This window comes from Pseudorca crassidens, chromosome 12, assembly GCF_039906515.1.
Source record: "Pseudorca crassidens isolate mPseCra1 chromosome 12, mPseCra1.hap1, whole genome shotgun sequence".
NCBI classification, from domain to species: domain Eukaryota; kingdom Metazoa; phylum Chordata; class Mammalia; order Artiodactyla; family Delphinidae; genus Pseudorca; species Pseudorca crassidens.
Genome location: NC_090307.1, coordinates 553,451 through 569,743, shown reverse-complemented (window position 1 = coordinate 569,743; position 16,293 = coordinate 553,451).

Sequence of the window (16,293 nt, the reverse complement as noted above, 5' to 3'; positions counted from 1 at the left end):
TACGTGTGAGGGCGCGGGTTAGTGTCAGTGTACGGGTTAGGAATAGGGGACGGGTGAGGGTCAGGCTTCGGGGAAGGGTTAGGGTTAGGGTTCGGGCTAGGGTTAGGGTTAGGGGACGGGGACGGTTCAGGGTCCAGGTGAGGGTACGACAACGCTTTAGGGGGAGCGTACGTGTGAGGGCGCGGGTTAGTGTCAGCGTACGGGTTAGGATTAGGGGACGGGTGAGGGTCAGGCTTCGGGGAAGTGTTAGGGTTAGGGTTCGGGCTAGGGTTAGGGTTAGGGGACGGGGACGGTTCAGGGTCCACGTGAGGGTACGACAACGCTGTAGGGGGAGCGTACGTGTGAGGGCGCGGGTTAGTGTCAGCGTACGGGTTAGGATTAGGGGACGGGTGAGGGTCAGGCTTCGGGGAAGGGTTAGGGTTAGGGTTCGGGTTAGGGTTAGGGGACGGGGACGGTTCAGGGTCCAGGTGAGGGTACGACAACGCTTTAGGGGGAGAGTACATGTGAGGGCGCGGGTTAGTGTCAGCGTACGGGTTAGGATTAGGGGACGGGTGAGGGTCAGGCTTCGGGGAAGGGTTAGGGTTAGGGTTCGGGCTAGGGTTAGGGTTAGGGGACGGGGACGGTTTAGGGTCCAGGTGAGGGTACGACAACGCTTTAGGGGGAGCGTACGTGTGAGGGCACTGGTTAGTGTCAGCGTACGGGTTAGGATTAGGGGACGGGTGAGGGTCAGGCTTCGGGGAAGTGTTAGGGTTAGGGTTCGGGCTAGGGTTAGGGTTAGGGGACGGGGACGGTTTAGGTTCCAGGTGAGGGTACGACAACGCTTTAGGGGGAGCGTACGTGTGAGGGCGCGGGTTCGTGTCAGAGTACGGGTTAGGATTAGGGGACGGGTGAGGGTCAGGCTTCGGGGAAGGGTTAGGGTTCGGGCTAGGGTTAGGGTTAGGGGACGGGGACGGTTCAGGGTCCAGGTGAGGGTACGACAACGCTTTAGGGGGAGCGTACGTGTGAGTGCGCGGGTTAGTGTCAGCGTACGGGTTAGGAATAGGGGACGGGTGAGGGTCAGGCTTCGGGGAAGGGTTAGGGTTAGGGTTCGGGCTAGGGTTAGGGTTAGGGGACGGGGACGGTTTAGGGTCCAGGTGAGGGTACGACAACACTTTAGGGGGAGCGTACGTGTGAGGGCGCGGGTTCGTGTCAGAGTACGGGTTAGGATTAGGGGACGGGTGAGGGTCAGGCTTCGGGGAAGGGTTAGGGTTAGGGTTCGGGCTAGGGTTAGGGGACGGGGACGGTTCAGGGTCCAGGTGAGGGTACGACAACGCTTTAGGGGGAGAGTACATGTGAGGGCGCGGGTTAGTGTCAGCGTACGGGTTAGGATTAGGGGACGGGTGAGGGTCAGGCTTCGGGGAAGGGTTAGGGTTAGGGTTCGGGCTAGGGTTAGGGTTAGGGGACGGGGACGGTTTAGGGTCCAGGTGAGGGTACGACAACGCTTTAGGGGGAGTGTACGTGTGAGGGCGCGGGTTCGTGTCAGAGTACGGGTTAGGATTAGGGGACGGGTGAGTGTCAGGCTGCGGGGAAGGGTTAGGGTTAGGGTTCGGGCTAGGGTTAGGGTTAGGGGACGGGGACGGTTCAGGGTCCAGGTGAGGGTACGACAACGCTTTAGGGGGAGCGTACGTGTGAGGGCGCGGGTTCGTGTCAGCGTACGGGTTAGGAATAGGGCACGGGTGAGGGTCAGGCTTCGGGGAAGGGTTAGGGTTAGGGTTCGGGCTAGGGTTAGGGTTAGGGGACGGGGACGGTTCAGGGTCCAGGTGAGGGTACGACAACGCTTTAGGGGGAGCGTACGTGTGAGGGCGCGGGTTAGTGTCAGCGTACGGGTTAGGATTAGGGGACGGGTGAGGGTCAGGCTTCGGGGAAGTGTTAGGGTTAGGGTTCGGGCTAGGGTTAGGGTTAGGGGACGGGGACGGTTCAGGGTCCACGTGAGGGTACGACAACGCTGTAGGGGGAGCGTACGTGTGAGGGCGCGGGTTAGTGTCAGCGTACGGGTTAGGATTAGGGGACGGGTGAGGGTCAGGCTTCGGGGAAGGGTTAGGGTTAGGGTTCGGGTTAGGGTTAGGGGACAGGGACGGTTCAGGGTCCAGGTGAGGGTACGACAACGCTTTAGGGGGAGAGTACATGTGAGGGCGCGGGTTAGTGTCAGCGTACGGGTTAGGATTAGGGGACGGGTGAGGGTCAGGCTTCGGGGAAGTGTTAGGGTTAGGGTTCGGGCTAGGGTTAGGGTTAGGGGACGGGGACGGTTTAGGGTCCAGGTGAGGGTACGACAACGCTTTAGGGGGAGCGTACGTGTGAGGGCACGGGTTAGTGTCAGCGTATGGGTTAGGATTAGGGGACGGGTGAGGGTCAGGCTTCGGGGAAGGGTTAGGGTTAGGGTTCGGGCTAGGGTTAGAGTTAGGGGACGGGGACGGTTTAGGGTCCAGGTGAGGGTACGACAACGCTTTAGGGGGAGCGTACGTGTGAGGGCGCGGGTTCGTGTCAGAGTACGGGTTAGGATTAGGGGACGGGTGAGGGTCAGGCTTCGGGGAAGGGTTAGGGTTAGGGTTCGGGCTAGGGTTAGGGTTAGGGGACGGGGACGGTTCAGGGTCCAGGTGAGGGTACGACAACGCTTTAGGGGGAGCGTACGTGTGAGGGCGCGGGTTAGTGTCAGTGTACGGGTTAGGAATAGGGGACGGGTGAGGGTCAGGCTTCGGGGAAGGGTTAGGGTTAGGGTTCGGGCTAGGGTTAGGGTTAGGGGACGGGGACGGTTCAGGGTCCAGGTGAGGGTACGACAACGCTTTAGGGGGAGCGTACGTGTGAGGGCGCGGGTTAGTGTCAGCGTACGGGTTAGGATTAGGGGACGGGTGAGGGTCAGGCTTCGGGGAAGTGTTAGGGTTAGGGTTCGGGCTAGGGTTAGGGTTAGGGGACGGGGACGGTTCAGGGTCCACGTGAGGGTACGACAACGCTGTAGGGGGAGCGTACGTGTGAGGGCGCGGGTTAGTGTCAGCGTACGGGTTAGGATTAGGGGACGGGTGAGGGTCAGGCTTCGGGGAAGGGTTAGGGTTAGGGTTCGGGTTAGGGTTAGGGGACGGGGACGGTTCAGGGTCCAGGTGAGGGTACGACAACGCTTTAGGGGGAGAGTACATGTGAGGGCGCGGGTTAGTGTCAGCGTACGGGTTAGGATTAGGGGACGGGTGAGGGTCAGGCTTCGGGGAAGGGTTAGGGTTAGGGTTCGGGCTAGGGTTAGGGTTAGGGGACGGGGACGGTTTAGGGTCCAGGTGAGGGTACGACAACGCTTTAGGGGGAGCGTACGTGTGAGGGCACTGGTTAGTGTCAGCGTACGGGTTAGGATTAGGGGACGGGTGAGGGTCAGGCTTCGGGGAAGTGTTAGGGTTAGGGTTCGGGCTAGGGTTAGGGTTAGGGGACGGGGACGGTTTAGGGTCCAGGTGAGGGTACGACAACGCTGTAGGGGGAGCGTACGTGTGAGGGCGCGGGTTCGTGTCAGAGTACGGGTTAGGATTAGGGGACGGGTGAGGGTCAGGCTTCGGGGAAGGGTTAGGGTTAGGGTTCGGGCTAGGGTTAGGGTTAGGGGACGGGGACGGTTCAGGGTCCAGGTGAGGGTACGACAACGCTTTAGGGGGAGCGTACGTGTGAGGGCGCGGGTTAGTGTCAGCGTACGGGTTAGGATTAGGGGACGGGTGAGGGTCAGGCTTCGGGGAAGGGTTAGGGTTAGGGTTCGGGCTAGGGTTAGGGTTAGGGGACGGGGACGGTTTAGGGTCCAGCTGAGGGTACGACAACACTTTAGGGGGAGCGTACGTGTGAGGGCGCGGGTTCGTGTCAGAGTACGGGTTAGGATTAGGGGACGGGTGAGGGTCAGGCTTCGGGGAAGGGTTAGGGTTAGGGTTCGGGCTAGGGTTAGGGGACGGGGACGGTTCAGGGTCCAGGTGAGGGTACGACAACGCTTTAGGGGGAGAGTACATGTGAGGGCGCGGGTTAGTGTCAGCGTACGGGTTAGGATTAGGGGACGGGTGAGGGTCAGGCTTCGGGGAAGGGTTAGGGTTAGGGTTCGGGCTAGGGTTAGGGTTAGGGGACGGGGACGGTTTAGGGTCCAGGTGAGGGTACGACAACGCTTTAGGGGGAGCGTACGTGTGAGGGCGCGGGTTCGTGTCAGAGTACGTGTTAGGATTAGGGGACGGGTGAGTGTCAGGCTGCGGGGAAGGGTTAGGGTTAGGGTTCGGGCTAGGGTTAGGGTTAGGGGACGGGGACGGTTCAGGGTCCAGGTGAGGGTACGACAACGCTTTAGGGGGAGCGTACGTGTGAGGGCGCCGGTTCGTGTCAGCGTACGGGTTAGGAATAGGGCACGGGTGAGGGTCAGGCTTCGGGGAAGGGTTAGGGTTAGGGTTCAGGCTAGGGTTAGGGTTAGGGGACGGGGACGGTTCAGGGTCCAGGTGAGGGTACGACAACGCTTTAGGGGGAGCGTACGTGTGAGGGCGCGGGTTAGTGTCAGCGTACGGGTTAGGATTAGGGGACGGGTGAGGGTCAGGCTTCGTGGAAGTGTTAGGGTTAGGGTTCGGGCTAGGGTTAGGGTTAGGGGACGGGGACGGTTCAGGGTCCACGTGAGGGTACGACAACGCTGTAGGGGGAGCGTACGTGTGAGGGCGCGGGTTAGTGTCAGCGTACGGGTTAGGATTAGGGGACGGGTGAGGGTCAGGCTTCGGGGAAGGGTTAGGGTTAGGGTTCGGGTTAGGGTTAGGGGACGGGGACGGTTCAGGGTCCAGGTGAGGGTACGACAACGCTTTAGGGGGAGCGTACATGTGAGGGCGCGGGTTAGTGTCAGCGTACGGGTTAGGATTAGGGGACGGGTGAGGGTCAGGCTTCGGGGAAGGGTTAGGGTTAGGGTTCGGGCTAGGGTTAGGGTTAGGGGACGGGGACGGTTTAGGGTCCAGGTGAGGGTACGACAACGCTTTAGGGGGAGCGTACGTGTGAGGGCGCGGGTTAGTGTCAGCGTACGGGTTAGGATTAGGGGACGGGTGAGGGTCAGGCTTCGGGGAAGGGTTAGGGTTAGGGTTCGGGCTAGGGTTAGGGTTAGGGGACGGGGACGGTTTAGGGTCCAGGTGAGGGTACGACAACGCTTTAGGGGGAGCGTACGTGTGAGGGCGCGGGTTCGTGTCAGAGTACGGGTTAGGATTAGGGGACGGGTGAGGGTCAGGCTTCGGGGAAGGGTTAGGGTTAGGGTTCGGGCTAGGGTTAGGGTTAGGGGACGGGGACAGTTAAGGGTCCAGGTGAGGGTACGACAACGCTTTAGGGGGAGCGTACGTGTGAGGGCGCGGGTTAGTGTCAGCGTACGGGTTAGGAATAGGGGACGGGTGAGGGTCAGGCTTCGGGGAAGGGTTAGGGTTAGGGTTCGGGCTAGGGTTAGGGTTAGGGGACGGGGACGGTTCAGGGTCCACGTGAGGGTACGACAACGCTGTAGGGGGAGCGTACATGTGAGGGCGCGGGTTAGTGTCAGCGTACGGGTTAGGATTAGGGGACAGGTGAGGGTCAGGCTTCGGGGAAGGGTTAGGGTTAGGGTTCGGGCTAGGGTTAGGGGACGGGGACGGTTCAGGGTCCAGGTGAGGGTACGACAACGCTTTAGGGGGAGCGTACGTGTGAGGGCGCGGGTTAGTGTCAGCGTACGGGTTAGGATTAGGGGACGGGTGAGGGTCAGGCTTCGGGGAAGTGTTAGGGTTAGGGTTCGGGCTAGGGTTAGGGTTAGGGGACGGGGACGGTTCAGGGTCCACGTGAGGGTACGACAACGCTGTAGGGGGAGCGTACGTGTGAGGGCGCGGGTTAGTGTCAGCGTACGGGTTAGGATTAGGGGACGGGTGAGGGTCAGGCTTCGGGGAAGGGTTAGGGTTAGGGTTCGGGTTAGGGTTAGGGGACGGGGACGGTTCAGGGTCCAGGTGAGGGTACGACAACGCTTTAGGGGGAGAGTACATGTGAGGGCGCGGGTTAGTGTCAGCGTACGGGTTAGGATTAGGGGACGGGTGAGGGTCAGGCTTCGGGGAAGTTTTAGGGTTAGGGTTCGGGCTAGGGTTAGGGTTAGGGGACGGGGACGGTTTAGGGTCCAGGTGAGGGTACGACAACGCTTTAGGGGGAGCGTACGTGTGAGGGCGCGGGTTCGTGTCAGAGTACGGGTTAGGATTAGGGGACGGGTGAGGGTCAGGCTTCGGGGAAGGGTTAGGGTTAGGGTTCGGGCTAGGGTTAGGGTTAGGGGACGGGGACGGTTCAGGGTCCAGGTGAGGGTACGACAACGCTTTAGGGGGAGCGTACGTGTGAGGGCGCGGGTTAGTGTCAGCGTACGGGTTAGGAATAGGGGACGGGTGAGGGTCAGGCTTCGGGGAAGGGTTAGGGTTAGGGTTCGGGCTAGGGTTAGGGTTAGGGGACGGGGACGGTTCAGGGTCCAGGTGAGGGTACGACAACGCTTTAGGGGGAGCGTACGTGTGAGGGCGCGGGTTAGTGTCAGCGTACGGGTTAGGATTAGGGGACGGGTGAGGGTCAGGCTTCGGGGAAGGGTTAGGGTTAGGGTTCGGGCTAGGGTTAGGGTTAGGGGACGGGGACGGTTTAGGGTCCAGGTGAGGGTACGACAACGCTTTAGGGGGAGCGTACGTGTGAGGGCACGGGTTCGTGTCAGAGTACGGGTTAGGATTAGGGGACGGGTGAGGGTCAGGCTTCGGGGAAGGGTTAGGGTTAGGGTTCGGGCTAGGGTTAGGGTTAGGGGACGGGGACGGTTCAGGGTCCAGGTGAGGGTACGACAACGCTTTAGGGGGAGCGTACGTGTGAGGGCGCGGGTTAGTGTCAGCGTACGGGTTAGGAATAGGGGACGGGTGAGGGTCAGGCTTCGGGGAAGGGTTAGGGTTAGGGTTCGGGCTAGGGTTAGGGTTAGGGGACGGGGACGGTTCAGGGTCCACGTGAGGGTACGACAACGCTGTAGGGGGAGCGTACGTGTGAGGGCGCGGGTTAGTGTCAGCGTACGGGTTAGGATTAGGGGACGGGTGAGGGTCAGGCTTCGGGGAAGGGTTAGGGTTAGGGTTCGGGTTAGGGTTAGGGGACGGGGACGGTTCAGGGTCCAGGTGAGGGTACGACAACGCTTTAGGGGGAGAGTACATGTGAGGGCGCGGGTTAGTGTCAGCGTACGGGTTAGGATTAGGGGACGGGTGAGGGTCAGGCTTCGGGGAAGGGTTAGGGTTAGGGTTCGGGCTAGGGTTAGGGTTAGGGGACTGGGACGGTTTAGGGTCCAGGTGAGGGTACGACAACGCTTTAGGGGGAGCGTACGTGTGAGGGCGCGGGTTCGTGTCAGAGTACGGGTTAGGATTAGGGGACGGGTGAGGGTCAGGCTTCGGGGAAGGGTTAGGGTTAGGGTTCGGGCTAGGGTTAGGGTTAGGGGACGGGGACGGTTTAGGGTCCAGGTGAGGGTACGACAACGCTTTAGGGGGAGCGTACGTGTGAGGGCGCGGGTTCGTGTCAGAGCACGGGTTAGGATTAGGGGACGGGTGAGGGTCAGGCTTCGGGGAAGGGTTAGGGTTAGGGTTCGGGCTAGGGTTAGGGTTAGGGGACGGGGACGGTTCAGGGTCCAGGTGAGGGTACGACAACGCTTTAGGGGGAGCGTACGTGTGAGGGCGCGGGTTAGTGTCAGCGTACGGGTTAGGAATAGGGGACGGGTGAGGGTCAGGCTTCGGGGAAGGGTTAGGGTTAGGGTTCGGGCTAGGGTTAGGGTTAGGGGACGGGGACGGTTCAGGGTCCAGGTGAGGGTACGACAACGCTTTAGGGGGAGCGTACGTGTGAGGGCGCGGGTTAGTGTCAGCGTACGGGTTAGGATTAGGGGACGGGTGAGGGTCAGGCTTCGGGGAAGTGTTAGGGTTAGGGTTCGGGCTAGGGTTAGGGTTAGGGGACGGGGACGGTTCAGGGTCCACGTGAGGGTACGACAACGCTGTAGGGGGAGCGTACGTGTGAGGGCGCGGGTTAGTTTCAGCGTTCGGGTTAGGATTAGGGGACGGGTAAGGGTCAGGCTTCGGGGAAGGGTTAGGGTTAGGGTTCGGGTTAGGGTTAGGGGACGGGGACGGTTCAGGGTCCAGGTGAGGGTACGACAACGCTTTAGGGGGAGAGTACATGTGAGGGCGTGGGTTAGTGTCAGCGTACGGGTTAGGATTAGGGGACGGGTGAGGGTCAGGCTTCGGGGAAGTGTTAGGGTTAGGGTTCGGGCTAGGGTTAGGGTTAGGGGACGGGGACGGTTTAGGGTCCAGGTGAGGGTACAACAACGCTTTAGGGGGAGCGTACGTGTGAGGGCACGGGTTAGTGTCAGCGTACGGGTGAGGATTAGGGGACGGGTGAGGGTCAGGCTTCGGGGAAGGGTTAGGGTTAGGGTTCGGGCTAGGGTTAGGGTTAGGGGACGGGGACGGTCTAGGGTCCAGGTGAGGGTACGACAACGCTTTAGGAGGATCGTACGTGTGAGGGCGCGGGTTAGTGTCAGCGTACGGGTGAGGATTAGGGGACGGGTGAGGGTCAGGCTTCGGGGAAGGGTTAGGGTTAGGGTTCGGGCTAGGGTTAGGGTTAGGGGACGGGGACGGTTTAGGGTCCAGGTGAGGGTTCGACAACGCTTTAGGGGGAGCGTACGTTTGAGGGCGCGGGTTAGTGTCAGCGTACGGGTTAGGATTAGGGGACGGGTGAGGGTCAGGCTTCGGGGAAGGGTTAGGGTTAGGGTTCGGGCTAGGGTTAGGGTTAGGGGACGGGGACGGTTCAGGGTCCACGTGAGGGTACGACAACGCTGTAGGGGGAGCGTACGTGTGAGGGCGCGGGTTATTGTCAGCGTACGGGTTAGGATTAGGGGACGGGTGAGGGTCAGGCTTCGGAGAAGGGTTAGGGTTAGGGTTCGGGTTAGGGTTAGGGGACGGGGACGGTTCAGGGTCCAGGTGAGGGTACGACAACGCTTTAGGGGGAGAGTACATGTGAGGGCGCGGGTTAGTGTCAGCGTACGGGTTAGGATTAGGGGACGGGTGAGGGTCAGGCTTCGGGGAAGGGTTAGGGTTAGGGTTCGGGCTAGGGTTAGGGTTAGGGGACGGGGACGGTTTAGGGTCCAGGTGAGGGTACGACAACGCTTTAGGGGGAGCGTACGTGTGAGGGCGCGGGTTCGTGTCAGAGTACGGGTTAGGATTAGGGGACGGGTGAGGGTCAGGCTTCGGGGAAGGGTTAGGGTTAGGGTTCGGGCTAGGGTTAGGGTTAGGGGACGGGGATGGTTCAGGGTCCAGTTGAGGGTACGACAACGCTTTAGGGGGAGAGTACGTGTGAGGGCGCGGGTTAGTGTCAGCGTACGGGTTAGGATTAGGGGACGGGTGAGGGTCAGGCTTCGGGGAAGGGTTAGGGTTAGGGTTCGGGCTAGGGTTAGGGTTAGGGGACGGGGACGGTTTAGGGTCCAGGTGAGGGTACGACAACGCTTTAGGGGGAGCGTACGTGTGAGGGCGCGGGTTCGTGTCAGAGTACGGGTTAGGATTAGGGGACGGGTGAGGGTCAGGCTTCGGGGAAGGGTTAGGGTTAGGGTTCGGGCTAGGGTTAGGGTTAGGGGACGGGGACGGTTCAGGGTCCAGGTGAGGGTACGACAACGCTTTAGGGGGAGCGTACGTGTGAGGGCGCGGGTTAGTGTCAGCGTACGGGTTAGGAATAGGGGACGGGTGAGGGTCAGGCTTCGGGGAAGGGTTAGGGTTAGGGTTCAGGCTAGGGTTAGGGTTAGGGGACGGGGACGGTTCAGGGTCCAGGTGAGGGTACGACAACGCTTTAGGGGGAGCGTACGTGTGAGGGCGCGGGTTAGTGTCAGCGTACGGGTTAGGATTAGGGGACGGGTGAGGGTCAGGCTTCGGGGAAGGGTTAGGGTTAGGGTTCGGGTTAGGGTTAGGGGACGGGGACGGTTCAGGGTCCAGGTGAGGGTACGACAACGCTTTAGGGGGAGAGTACATGTGAGGGCGCGGGTTAGTGTCAGCGTACGGGTTAGGATTAGGGGACGGGTGAGGGTCAGGCTTCGGGGAAGGGTTAGGGTTAGGGTTCGGGCTAGGGTTAGGGTTAGGGGACGGGGACGGTTTAGGGTCCAGGTGAGGGTACGACAACGCTTTAGGGGGAGCGTACGTGTGAGGGCGCGGGTTCGTGTCAGAGTACGGGTTAGGATTAGGGGACGGGTGAGGGTCAGGCTTCGGGGAAGGGTTAGGGTTAGGGTTGGGGCTAGGGTTAGGGTTAGGGGACGGGGACGGTTCAGGGTCCAGGTGAGGGTACGACAACGCTTTAGGGGGAGCGTACGTGTGAGGGCGCGGGTTAGTGTCAGCGTACGGGTTAGGATTAGGGGACGGGTGAGGGTCAGGCTTCGGGGAAGGGTTAGGGTTAGGGGTCGGGCTAGGGTTAGGGTTAGGGGACGGGGACGGTTTAGGGTCCAGGTGAGGGTACGACAACGCTTTAGGGGGAGCGTACGTGTGAGGGCGCGGGTTCGTGTCAGAGTACGGGTTAGGATTAGGGAACGGGTGAGGGTCAGGCTTCGGGGAAGGGTTAGGGTTAGGGTTCGGGCTAGGGTTAGGGTTAGGGGACGGGGACGGTTCAGGGTCCAGGTGAGGGTACGACAACGCTTTAGGGGGAGCGTACGTGTGAGGGCGCGGGTTAGTGTCAGCGTACGGGTTAGGATTAGGGGACGGGTGAGGGTCAGGCTTCGGGGAAGTGTTAGGGTTAGGGTTCGGGCTAGGGTTAGGGTTAGGGGACGGGGACGGTTCAGGGTCCACGTGAGGGTACGACAACGCTGTAGGGGGAGCGTACGTGTGAGGGCGCGGGTTAGTGTCAGCGTACGGGTTAGGATTAGGGGACGGGTGAGGGTCAGGCTTCGGGGAAGGGTTAGGGTTAGGGTTCGGGCTAGGGTTAGGGTTAGGGGACGGGGACGGTTCAGGGTCCAGGTGAGGGTACGACAACGCTTTAGGGGGAGCGTACGTGTGAGGGCGCGGGTTAGTGTCAGCGTACGGGTTAGGAATAGGGGACGGGTGAGGGTCAGGCTTCGGGGAAGGGTTAGGGTTAGGGTTCGGGCTAGGGTTAGGGTTAGGGGACGGGGACGGTTCAGGGTCCAGGTGAGGGTACGACAACGCTTTAGGGGGAGCGTACGTGTGAGGGCGCGGGTTAGTGTCAGCGTACGGGTTAGGATTAGGGGACGGGTGAGGGTCAGGCTTCGGGGAAGGGTTAGGGTTAGGGGTCGGGCTAGGGTTAGGGTTAGGGGACGGGGACGGTTTAGGGTCCAGGTGAGGGTACGACAACGCTTTAGGGGGAGCGTACGTGTGAGGGCGCGGGTTCGTGTCAGAGTACGGGTTAGGATTAGGGAACGGGTGAGGGTCAGGCTTCGGGGAAGGGTTAGGGTTAGGGTTCGGGCTAGGGTTAGGGTTAGGGGACGGGGACGGTTCAGGGTCCAGGTGAGGGTACGACAACGCTTTAGGGGGAGCGTACGTGTGAGGGCGCGGGTTAGTGTCAGCGTACGGGTTAGGATTAGGGGACGGGTGAGGGTCAGGCTTCGGGGAAGTGTTAGGGTTAGGGTTCGGGCTAGGGTTAGGGTTAGGGGACGGGGACGGTTCAGGGTCCACGTGAGGGTACGACAACGCTGTAGGGGGAGCGTACGTGTGAGGGCGCGGGTTAGTGTCAGCGTACGGGTTAGGATTAGGGGACGGGTGAGGGTCAGGCTTCGGGGAAGGGTTAGGGTTAGGGTTCGGGCTAGGGTTAGGGTTAGGGGACGGGGACGGTTCAGGGTCCAGGTGAGGGTACGACAACGCTTTAGGGGGAGCGTACGTGTGAGGGCGCGGGTTAGTGTCAGCGTACGGGTTAGGAATAGGGGACGGGTGAGGGTCAGGCTTCGGGGAAGGGTTAGGGTTAGGGTTCGGGCTAGGGTTAGGGTTAGGGGACGGGGACGGTTCAGGGTCCAGGTGAGGGTACGACAACGCTTTAGGGGGAGCGTACGTGTGAGGGCGCGGGTTAGTGTCAGCGTACGGGTTAGGATTAGGGGACGGGTGAGGGTCAGGCTTCGGGGAAGTGTTAGGGTTAGGGTTCGGGCTAGGGTTAGGGTTAGGGGACGGGGACGGTTCAGGGTCCACGTGAGGGTACGACAACGCTGTAGGGGGAGCGTACGTGTGAGGGCGCGGGTTAGTGTCAGCGTACGGGTTAGGATTAGGGGACGGGTGAGGGTCAGGCTTCGGGGAAGGGTTAGGGTTAGGGTTCGGGCTAGGGTTAGGGGACGGGGACGGTTCAGGGTCCAGGTGAGGGTACGACAACGCTTTAGGGGGAGAGTACATGTGAGGGCGCGGGTTAGTGTCAGCGTACGGGTTAGGATTAGGGGACGGGTGAGGGTCAGGCTTCGGGGAAGTGTTAGGGTTAGGGTTCGGGCTAGGGTTAGGGTTAGGGGACGGGGACGGTTTAGGGTCCAGGTGAGGGTACGACAACGCTTTAGGGGGAGCGTACGTGTGAGGGCACTGGTTAGTGTCAGCGTACGGGTTAGGATTAGGGGACGGGTGAGGGTCAGGCTTCGGGGAAGTGTTAGGGTTAGGGTTCGGGCTAGGGTTAGGGTTAGGGGACGGGGACGGTTTAGGGTCCAGGTGAGGGTACAACAACGCTTTAGGGGGAGCGTACGTGTGAGGGCGCGGGTTCGTGTCAGAGTACGGGTTAGGATTAGGGGACGGGTGAGGGTCAGGCTTCGGGGAAGGGTTAGGGTTAGGGTTCGGGCTAGGTTTAGGGTTAGGGGACGGGGACGGTTCAGGGTCCAGGTGAGGGTACGACAACGCTTTAGGGGGAGCGTACGTGTGAGGGCGCGGGTTAGTGTCAGCGTACGGGTTAGGAATAGGGGACGGGTGAGGGTCAGGCTTCGGGGAAGGGTTAGGGTTAGGGTTTGGGCTAGGGTTAGGGTTAGGGGACGGGGACGGTTCAGGGTCCAGCTGAGGGTACGACAACGCTTTAGGGGGAGCGTACGTGTGAGGGCGCGGGTTAGTGTCAGCGTACGGGTTAGGATTAGGGGACGGGTGAGGGTCAGGCTTCGGGGAAGGGTTAGGGTTAGGGTTCGGGTTAGGGTTAGGAGACGGGGACGGTTCAGGGTCCAGGTGAGGGTACGACAACGCTTTAGGGGGAGCGTACGTGTGAGGGCGCGGGTTAGTGTCAGCGTACGGGTTAGGAATAGGGGACGGGTGAGGGTCAGGCTTCGGGGAAGGGTTAGGGTTAGGGTTCGGGCTAGGGTTAGGGTTAGGGGACGGGGACGGTTCAGGGTCCAGGTGAGGGTATGACAACGCTTTAGGGGGAGCGTACGTGTGAGGGCGCGGGTTAGTGTCAGCGTACGGTTTAGGATTAGGGGACGGGTGAGGGTCAGGCTTCGGGGAAGGTTTAGGGTTAGGGTTCGGGCTAGGGTTAGGGTTAGGGGACGGGGACGGTTCAGGGTCCACGTGAGTGTACGACAACGCTTTATGGGGAGCGTACGTGTGAGGGCGCATGTTAGTGTTAGCGTACGGGTTAGGATTAGGGGACGGGTGAGGGTCAGGCTTCGGGGAAGGGTTAGGGTTAGTGTTCGGGCTACGGTTAGGGTTAGGGGATGGGGTCGGTTTAGTGTCCAGGTGAGGGTACGACAACGCTTTAGGGGGAGCGTACGTGTGAGGGCGTGGGTTAGTGTCAGCGTACGGGTTAGGATGAGGGTACGGGTGAGGGTGAGGCTTCGGGGAAGGGTTAGGTTTAGGGTTCGGGCTAGGGTTAGGGTTAGGGGACGGGGACGGTTTAGGGTCCAGGTGAGGGTACGACATCGCTGTAGGGGGAGCGTGCGTGTGAGAGCCCGGGTTAGTGTCAGCGTACGGGTTAGGATTAGGGGACGGGTGAGGGTCAGGCTTCGGGGAAGGGTTAGGGTTAGGGTTCGGGTTAGGGTTAGGGGACGGGGACGGTTCAGGGTCCAGGTGAGGGTACGACAACGCTTTAGGGGGAGAGTACATGTGAGGGCGCGGGTTAGTGTCAGCGTACAGGTTAGGATTAGGGGACGGGTGAGGGTCAGGCTTCGGGGAAGGGTTAGGTTTAGGGTTCGGGCTAGGGTTAGGGTTAGGGGACGGGGACGGTTTAGGGTCCAGGTGAGGGTACGACAACGCTGTAGGGGGAGCGTACGTGTGAGGGCGCGGGTTAGTGTCAGCGTACGGGTTAGGATTAGGGGACGGGTGAGGGTCAGGCTTCGGGGAAGAGTTAGGGTTAGGGTGCGGGCTCGGCTAGGGTTAGGGGACGGGGACGGTTTAGGGTCCAGGTGAGGGTACGACAACGCTTTAGGGGGAGCGTACGTGTGAGGGCGCGGGTTAGTGTCAGCGTACGGGTTAGGATTAGGGGACGGGTGAGGGTCAGGCTTCGGGGAAGGGTTAGGTTCAGGGTTCGGGCTAGGGTTAGGGTTAGGGGACGGGGACGGTTTAGGGTCCAGGTGAGGGTACGACAACGCTTTAGGGGAAGCGTACGTGTGAGGGCGCGGGTTAGTGTTAGCGTACGGGTTAGGATTAGGGGACGGGTGAGGGTCAGGCTTCGGGGAAGGGTTAGGGTTAGGGTTCGGGCTAGGGTTAGGGTTAGGGGACGGGGACGGTTTAGGGTCCAGGTGAGGGTACGACAACACTTTAGGGGGAGCGTACGTGTGAGGGCGCGGGTTCGTGTCAGAGTACGGGTTAGGATTAGGGGACGGGTGAGGGTCAGGCTTCGGGGAAGGGTTAGGGTTAGGGTTCGGGCTAGGGTTAGAGGACGGGCACGGTTCAGGGTCCAGGTGAGGGTACGACAACGCTTTAGGGGGAGAGTACATGTGAGGGCGCGGGTTAGTGTCAGCGTACGGGTTAGGATTAGGGGACGGGTGAGGGTCAGGCTTCGGGGAAGGGTTAGGGTTAGGGTTCGGGCTAGGGTTAGGGTTAGGGGACGGGGACGGTTTAGGGTCCAGGTGAGGGTACGACAACGCTTTAGGGGGAGCGTACGTGTGAGGGCGCGGGTTCGTGTCAGAGTACGGGTTAGGATTAGGGGACGGGTGAGTGTCAGGCTGCGGGGAAGGGTTAGGGTTAGGGTTCGGGCTAGGGTTAGGGTTAGGGGACGGGGACGGTTCAGGGTCCAGGTGAGGGTACGACAACGCTTTAGGGGGAGCGTACGTGTGAGGGCGCGGGTTCGTGTCAGCGTACGGGTTAGGAATAGGGCACGGGTGAGGGTCAGGCTTCGGGGAAGGTTTAGGGTTAGGGTTCGGGCTAGGGTTAGGGTTAGGGGACGGGGACGGTTCAGGGTCCAGGTGAGGGTACGACAACGCTTTAGGGGGAGCGTACGTGTGAGGGCGCGGGTTAGTGTCAGCGTACGGGTTAGGATTAGGGGACGGGTGAGGGTCAGGCTTCGGGGAAGGGTTAGGGTTAGGGTTCGGGCTAGGGTTAGGGTTAGGGGACGGGGACGGTTCAGGGTCCACGTGAGGGTACGACAACGCTGTAGGGGGAGCGTACGTGTGAGGGCGCGGGTTAGTGTCAGCGTACGGGTTAGGATTAGGGGACGGGTGAGGGTCAGGCTTCGGGGAAGGGTTAGGGTTAGGGTTCGGGTTAGGGTTAGGGGACGGGGACGGTTCAGGGTCCAGGTGAGGGTACGACAACGCTTTAGGGGGAGAGTACATGTGAGGGCGCGGGTTAGTGTCAGCGTACGGGTTAGGATTAGGGGACGGGTGAGGGTCAGGCTTCGGGGAAGGGTTAGGGTTAGGGTTCGGGCTAGGGTTAGGGTTAGGGGACGGGGACGGTTTAGGGTCCAGGTGAGGGTACGACAACGCTTTAGGGGGAGCGTACGTGTGAGGGCACGGGTTAGTGTCAGCGTATGGGTTAGGATTAGGGGACGGGTGAGGGTCAGGCTTCGGGGAAGGGTTAGGGTTAGGGTTCGGGCTAGGGTTAGAGTTAGGCGACGGGGACGGTTTAGGGTCCAGGTGAGGGTACGACAACGCTTTAGGGGGAGCGTACGTGTGAGGGCGCGGGTTCGTGTCAGAGTACGGGTTAGGATTAGGGGACGGGTGAGGGTCAGGCTTCGGGGAAGGGTTAGGGTTAGGGTTTGGGCTAGGGTTAGGGTTAGGGGACGGGGACGGTTCAGGGTCCAGGTGAGGGTACGACAACGCTTTAGGGGGAGCGTACGTGTGAGGGCGCGGGTTAGTGTCAGTGTACGGGTTAGGAATAGGGGACGGGTGAGGGTCAGGCTTCGGGGAAGGGTTAGGGTTAGGGTTCGGGCTAGGGTTAG